Here is a 9012-nt window from a genome sequence, read left to right as displayed (position 1 = left end):
ATAGATTAGAATAAGATGATGTACCTTATTTCACATATGTATATTCTTTTAAGCCTTCATACCCTATGACATGTACAGTGGATGATTGAGCATTTGGAAATGTAATGTATGAACATTGGACTTATCATTATTATTTCATGTGGATGTTGTACTAGATGGACTCATGTATGTTAGTTAAATTAGATGTAACTCAACGTTAAGGGATTTTTAAAGAATGAAACCGGTTATGTATGTTATGTTTACTTTTAGATGGACATTGCTATTGCTTTCGTTATTATGTACAAGTTATATGTGGTATTTATTTTCATGTTATTTAAAAAAAAAAAAAAAAATATTATCAAACTTAGTGAAGTTCTAGGTTAATTCTTTGGATCCCTTAGCGGGACATTACACTTAAGGTTGTAGACACCATGTGCTCAAATAAAATGCTAACTTCTAAGTGTAGACAACTTGTGCATTCTTAGAGTGCAAACCCCAGTGTTGTCTACATGACAACTCTCGAGAATATGCCAACTCCTATGTGAGCAAATATTAAAATAATGCACATTAATTGATATAATATTTAATTTACTCTTTCCAATATAATTTATTTATTTATTAAATCTCATGCACTAACTTTAATAGTTTCACTTATTTTATCTTATTATATTTATATTTTAATCACATGAGATTTAGAATCTTTTATTAATTTTAAATATATTTTCCACTTTTAAATTTCTTTTTCCAAAACTTAATTGCTAAAATATTTATTAGCTTCAATAATATTATTATTTAATCATTTATTTAAAAATGAACTCCAAATATATTATTATTAAAATAAATGTTGTCACATTCCAAATTTAAACTTTTAACTTTTATCTTCAAATTTAATTATTTTATTTAATTAATTTTTCATTTAATTAAATAAAATAAATATTAAAATACCATATTAATTTCAATTTAATTAAACCATTAATTAAATCTTTTAATTAGGCTTAATTAATAGATAATACACCAAAGACTCACAAAATAAAAATATGAAAACCCATCATAGCCAAAATACATACAAAATTAAACCAAGGGTTAATATCACAAATTACGTCATCTAATGCATTCGGAGGGTGCTCAACTCAGATACTTGTCCTAATTTTCCAATTAGAAAAAATGACTTAAAGGGTTGGGATTTGGACTTGAGAATTTATCTCCCCTCTCTTATCATTGAGATAATGTGATAGGGTACGCTCATCTTGATAATTCAGGGAAGTCGATACTCGATACTTGCAACCTGCATAAAAACTACACATGTACAAGCACAATATATATACTAAGCTAAACAAGAAATAGTAGGAAGTGGTGCATCGTGTAGATCCCGACTAGCAGGTGACTACGACTGCCTTCCTTAACCACATCAGACACGCTATACAAAAGCAAACACGCAAAGTAAACACGCACACTATACACATGCAAGTATGGGGTAAGTATCCATAAGAAAACACATATGATAAATCATCTTACTAATCATCAATAATAATTGCAAATATTGGAAAAATAATCATCATACATATATGCAATATAAAGTCTAAGTGATCTCAACACATAATAAACTAAATCCATAGCAAAATATCTGATAGTCTCAAAACAATGTTGCTAACCAACAATATGAAACTAGCTCCAAAAGAGTTCAACAATGATAACAAAATGCAAACAAGGGGTAGGCACTACAACTCATATTCACATACACAAAGATCAAGTTTGACCAAAAATTGACCAGATTTAACCACGGTTGACTTGAGTTGACTAATTTCAATTTTTTTTTTAAATAATTAAACAAAATTAGTTAATTAAATGAAGTACTCACTTCTAATTAATTAAACAAAGTTATTTAATTAAATGAGAAGCCATTCCTAATTAATTAAATGAAGTTATTTAATTAAATAAGAAAAGTGTCTCTAATTAATTAAAAATTATTTAATTAAATAGAAAAAGTAATTATCAGAGCATATCTCATTTTATTAAATTAAATATCTCAACAAAATCTCTCTTCAGTTCAAAAAGGGAAATTTACAGTTCACTATTGATCAAAAATGACTTAAATCAGTTAACTCCTTTTTCTACTCAAATTGAATCAGTTAACTCCTTATTTTACTCAAATTAAATCTGTTAACTCCTTTTAATTTGGAAATCTCCCTTTATGACTGAACTTCAGCTTTAATCTTGACCGTTGGTTGAAATTGATATCAACCGTTGATGAATTTTAGAAAAGTCTATTTAAGAGACCCTCATCTATTCATTTTGAAAGGTTCAATGAGAATTTGCATCGAGTTGTTGTTAGAATTCATACTCACATTTGCTCATATTCACATAAGCAAAGATCAAGTTTGACCAAAATTTGATCAGATTTAACCACGGTTGACTTGAGTTGACTAGTTTCAAAAAGATTTTTGAAATAATTCAATGAAATTATTTAATTAAATGGAGTACTTACTTCTAATTAATTAAACAAAGTTATTTATTTAAATGAGAAGTCATTACTAATTAATTAAATGATGTTATTTAATTAAATAAGAAAGGTGTCTCTAATTAATTAAAGATTATTTATTTAAATAGAAAAAGTAATTATAAGAGCATATCTCATTTTATTAAATTAAATATCTCAACAAAATCTCTCTTCAGTTCAAAAAGGAAAATTTCCAGTTCACTATTGATCAAAAATAAGTTAAATCAGTTGACTCCTTTCTTTACTCAAATTGAATCAGTTAACTCCTTATTTTACTCAAATTAAATATGTTAACTCCCTTTAATTTGGAAATCTCCCTTTATGACTGAACTTCACCTTTAATCCTGACCGTTGATTGAAATCGATCTCAACCGTTGATGAATTCCAGAAAAGTCTATTGAAGAGACCCTCATCTCTACATTTGAAAAGGTTGAATGAGAATTTGCATTGAATTGTTGCTGGAATTCATACTCACATTTTCTTATATTCACATATGCAAAGGTCAAGTTTGACCAAAAGTTGACCAGATTTAACCACGGTTGACTAGTTTCGAAAAGAATTTTGAAATAATTAAATGAAATTATTTAATTAAATGGAGTACTTACTTCTAATTAATTAAACAAAGTTATCTAATTAAATGAGAAGACATTCCTAATTAATTAAATGAAGTTATTTAATTAAATAAGAAAAGTGTCTCTAATTAATTCAAGATTATTTAATTAAATAAAAAAAGTAATTATGAGAGCATATCTCATTTTATTAAATTAAATATCTCAACAAAATCTCTCTTCAGTTCAAAAAGGGAAATTTTGAGCTCGCTATTGATAAAAAATGAGTTAAATCAGTTAACTCCTTTTTTTACTCAAATTGAATCAGTTAACTCCTTATTTTACTCAAATTAAATCTGTTAATATGCTTTAATTTGAAAATCTCCCTTTATGACTAAACTTCATGTTTAATCTTGACCGTTGATTGAAATCGATCTCAACTGTTGATGAATTCTAAGAAAGTCTATTTAAGAGACCCTCATCTCTTCATTTTGAAAGGTGGAATGAGAATTTGCATTGAGTTGTTGCTGGAATTCATACTCACATTTGCTCATATTCACATACGCGAAGATCAAGTTTGACCAAAAGTTGACCAGATTTAAACACAGTTGACTTGAGTTGACTAGTTTCGAAAAAAAATTTAAAATAATTAAAAGAAATTATTTAATTAAATGGAGTACATACTTCTAATTAATTAAACAAAGTTATTTAAATAAATGAGAAGCCATTCCTAATTAGTTAAACGAAGTTATTTAATTAAATAAAAAAAGTGTCTCTAATTAATTAAAGATTATTTAATTAAATAGAAAAAGTAATTATGAGAGCATATCTCATTTTATTAAATTAAATATCTCAACAAAATCTCTCTTAAGTTCAAAAAAGGAAATTTCCAGTTCACTATTGATCAAAAATGAGTTAAATGAATTAACTCCTTTTTCTACTCAAATTGAATCAGTTAACTTCTTATTTTACTCAAATTAAATCAGTTAACTCTCTTTAATTTGGAAATCTCCCCTTATGACTAAACTTCACCTTTAATCTTGACCATTGATTGAAATCGATCTCAACTGTTGATGAATTCTAGGAAAGTCTATTTAATAAACCCTCATCTCTTCATTTTGAAAGGTGGAATGAGAATTTGCATCGAGTTGTTGCAAGATTTCATACTCACATTTGCTCATATTCACATATGCAAAGATCAAGTTTGACCAAAAGTTTAGCAGATTTAACCACGGTTGACTTGAGTTGACTAGTTTCGGATTTTTTTTTGAAATAATTAAACAAAATTATTTAATTAAATGGAGTACTTACTTCTAATTAATTAAACAAAGTTATTTAATTAAATGAGAAGCCATTCCTAATTAATTAAATGAAGTTATTTAATTAAATAAGAAAAGTGTCTTTAATTAATTAAAGATTATTTAATTAAATAGAAAAACTAATTATGAGAGCATATATCATTTTATTAAATTAAATATCTCAACAAAATCTCTCTTTAGTTCAAAAAGGGAAATTTCCAGTTCAAAATTGATTAAAAATGAGTTACATCAGTTAACTCTTTTTTTTACTTAAATTGAATCAGTTAACTCCTTATTTTACTCAAACTAAATCTGTTAACTCGTTTTAATTTGGAAATCTACCTTTATGACTGAACTTCAACTTTAATCCTGATCGTTGATTGAAATCGATCTTAACCGTTGATGAATTCTAGAAAAGTCTATTTAAGAGACCCTCATCTCTTCATTTTGAAAGGTTGAATGAGAATTTGCATCGAATTGTTGCTGGAATTTATACTGACATTTGCTCATATTCACATACGCAAAGATCAAATTTGACCAAAAGTTGACCAGATTTAACCACCGTTGACTTGAGTTGACTAGTTTCGAAAAGAATTTTGTAATAATTAAATGAAATTATTTAATTAAATGGAGTACTTATTTTTAATTAATTAAACAAAGTTATTTAATTAAATGAGAAGCCATTCCTAATTAATTAAATGAAGTTATTTAATTAAATAAGAAAAGTGTCTCTAATTAATTAAAGATTATTTAATTAAATAGAAAAAGTAATTATGAGAGCATATCTCATTTTATTAAATTAAATATCTCAACAAAATCTCTCTTTAGCTCCAAACGAGAAATTTTCAATTCACTATTGATAAAAATGAGCTAAATTAGTTAACTCCTTTTTTCTACTCAAAGTGAATCAGTTAACACCTTATTTTACTCAAATTAAATCTGTTAACTCCCTTTAATTCGGAAATCTTTCTTTATGACTGAACTTCACCTTTAATCCTGACCATTGATTGGAATTGATCTCAACCGTTGATGAATTTCAAGAAAATCTATTTAAGAGACTCTCATCTCTTCATTTTGAAAGGTTGAATGAGAATTTGCATCGAATTGTTGCTGGAATTCATACTAAAATTTGCTCATATTCATATACGCAAAGATCATGTTTGACCAAAAGCTGACCAAATTTAACCACGGTTGACTTGAGTTGACTAGTTTCGAAAAAAATTTTAAAATAATTAAATGAAATTCTTTAATTAAATGGAGTACTTACTTCTAATTAATTAAAAAAAGTTATTTAATTAAAGGAGAAGCCATTCCTAATTAATTAAATGAAGTTATTTAATTAAATAAGAAAAGTGTCTCTAATTAATTAAAGATTATTTAATTAAATAGAAAAAGTAATTATGAGAGCATATCTCATTTTATTAAATCAAATATCTCAACAAAATCTCTCTTCAATTGAAAAAGGGAAATTTCTAGTTCACTATTGATCATAAATGAGTTAAATCAGTTAACTTTTTTTTTTACTCAAATTGAATCAGTTAACTCCTTATTTTACTCAAATTAAATTTGTTAACTCCCTTTAATTTGAAAATCTCCTTTTATGACTGAACTTCACTTTTAATCCTGACCGTTGATTGAAATCGATCTCAACTGTTGATGAATTCCAGAAAAGTCTATTTAAGAGACCGTCATCTCTTCATTTGGAAAAGTTGAATGAGAATTTGCTTCGACTTGTTGCTGAAATTCATACTCGCATTTGCTCATTTTCACATACGCAAAGATCAAGTTTGACCAAAATTTGACCAGATTTAACAACACTTGACTTGAGTTGACTAGTTTCGAAAAGAATTTTGAAATAATTAAACAAAATTATTTAATTAAATGAAGTACTTACTTCTAACTAATTAAACAAAGTTATTTAATTAAATGCGAAGCCATTCCTAATTAATTAAATTGAGTTATTTAGTTAAATAAGAAAATTGTTTGTAATTAATTAAAGATTATTAAATTAAATAGAAAAAGTAATTATGAGAGCATATCTCATTTTATTTAATTAAATATCTCTACAAAATCTCTTTTCAGTTCAAAAAGGGAAATTTGCAGTCCACTATTGATCAAAAATGAGTTAAATTAGTTAACTTCTTTTTCTACTCAAATTGAATCAGTTAACTCCTTATTTTACTCAAATTAAATCTGTTAACTCCCTTTAATTTTGAAATCTCCCTTTTATGACTGAACTTCACCTTTAATCTTGACTGTTGATTGAAATCAATCTCAACTGTTGATGAATTCTAAGAAATTCTTTTTAAGAGACCCTCAACTCTTCATTTTGAAAGGTTGAATGAGAATTTGCATCGAGTTATTTCTCGAATTCATACTCAGATTTGCTCATATTCACATACGCGAAGTTCAAGTTTGACCAAAAGGTGATCAGATTTAACCACGGTTGACTTGAGTTGACTACTTTTGAAATTTTTTTTGAACTAATTAAATGAAATTATTTAGTTAAATGGAGTATTTACTTCTAATTAATTAAACAAAGTTATTTAAATAAATGAGAAGCCATTCCTAATTAATTAAATGAAGTTATTTAATTAAAAAAGAAAAGTGTCTATAATTAATTAAAGATTATTTAATTAAATAGAAAGAGTAATTATGAGAGCATATCTCATTTTACTAAATTAAATATCTCAACAAAATCTCTCTTCAATTCAAAAAGGGAAATTTCTAGTTCACTATTGATCAAAAATTAGTTAAATCAGTTAACTCCTTTTGTACTCAAATTGTATCAGTTAACTCTTTATTACTCAAATTAAATTTGTTAACTCCCTTTAATTTGAAAATCTCCCTTTATCACTGAACTTCACCTTTAATCCTGACCGTTGATTGAAATCGATCTCAACTGTTGATGAATTCCAGAAAAGTCTATTGAAGAGACCCTCATCTCTTTATTTTGAAAAGTTGAATTAGAATTTGCATCGATATGTTGCTGAAATTCATACTCACATTTGCTCATATTCACATAGGCAAAGATCAAGTTTGACCAAAAGTTGATCAGATTTAACCACGGTTGACTTGAGTTGACTAGTTTTGAAAAGAATTTTGAAATAATTAAATTAAATTATTTAATTAAATGGAGTACTTACTTCTAATTAATTAAATAAAATTGTTTAATTAAATGAGAAGCCATTTCTAATTAATTAAATGAAGTTATTTAATTAAATAAGAAAATTGTCTCTAATTAATTATAGATTATTTAATTAAATAGAAAAAGTAATTATGAGAGCATATCTCATTTTATTAAATTAAATATCTTAACAAAATCTCTCTTCAGTTCATAAAGGGAAATTTTCAGTTCACTATTGATAAAAAATGTGTTAAATCAGTTAACTCCTTTTTCTACTGAAATTGAATTAGTTAACTCCTTATTTTACTCAAATTAAATCTATTAACTCCCTTTAATTTGGAAATCTCCCTTTATGACTGAACTTCATCTTTAATCCTGACCGTTGATTGAAATCGATCTCAACCGTTGATGAATTCTAGGAAAGTCTATTTAACAGACCCTCATCTCTTCATTTTGAAAGGTTGAATGAGAATTTGCATCGAGTTGTTGTTAGAATTCATACTCACATTTGCTCATATTCACATACGCAAAGATCAAGTTTGACCAAAAGTTGACTACATTTAACCATGGTTGACTTGAGTTGACTAGTTTTGAAATTTTTTTTGAAATAATTAAATGAAATTATTTAATTAAATGGAGTATTTACTTCTAATTAATTAAACAAAGTTATTTAAATAAATGAGAAGCCTTTCCTAATTAATTAAATGAAGTTATTTAATTAAATAAGAAAAGTGTCTCTAATTAATTAAAGATTATTTAATTAAATAGAAAAAGTAATTATGAGAGCAGATCTCATTTTATTAAATTTAAATATCTCAACAAAATCTCTCTTTAGTTCAAAAAGGGAAATTTCTAGTTCACTATTGATAAAAAATGAGTTAAATCAGGTAACTACTTTTTCTACTCAAATTGAATCAGTTGACTCCTTATTTTACTCAAATTAAATGTGTTAACTACCTTTAATTTAGAAATTTCCCTTTATGACTAAACTTCACTTTTAATCCTAACCATTGATTGAAATCGATCTCAACCGTTGATGAATTTTAAAAAAATCTATTTAAGAGACGCTCATCTCTTCATTTTGAAAGGTTGAATGAGAATTTGCATCGAGTTGTTGCTGGAATTCATACTCACATTTGCTCATATTCACATACGCAAAGATCAAGTTTGACCAAAAGTTGATCAGATTTAACCATGTTGACTTGAGTTGACTAGTTTCAAAAAGAATTTTGAAATAATTAAATGAAATTATTTAATTTAATGGAGTACTTACTTCTAATTAATTAAACACAGTTATTTAATTAAATTAGAAGCCATTCCTAATTAAATAAATAAAGTTATTATTTAAATAAGATGTAATGCCTCGCCAAGGGATCTATAGAATTTCACTAAGTTTGCCAAACAATTTTTTTATTTTTTATTTTTTATTTTTAAACAAGAAAGTAAAACCATTCATAACATTCGTGGACGCAATAGTAACATGCAACTGAAAGTTAATATAACATATATACATAACAAGCTACATTCTTTAAAGATCCCTTAACGTTGAATTACATCTAAATC

This window comes from Cupressus sempervirens, chromosome 11, assembly GCF_028749045.1.
Source record: "Cupressus sempervirens isolate cs-2001-9-10 chromosome 11, ASM2874904v1, whole genome shotgun sequence".
In the NCBI taxonomy this organism is placed as follows: Eukaryota; Viridiplantae; Streptophyta; class Pinopsida; order Cupressales; family Cupressaceae; genus Cupressus; species Cupressus sempervirens.
The sequence above is the reverse complement of the archived record's forward strand: the minus strand, read 5'-3'. Positions refer to the sequence as shown.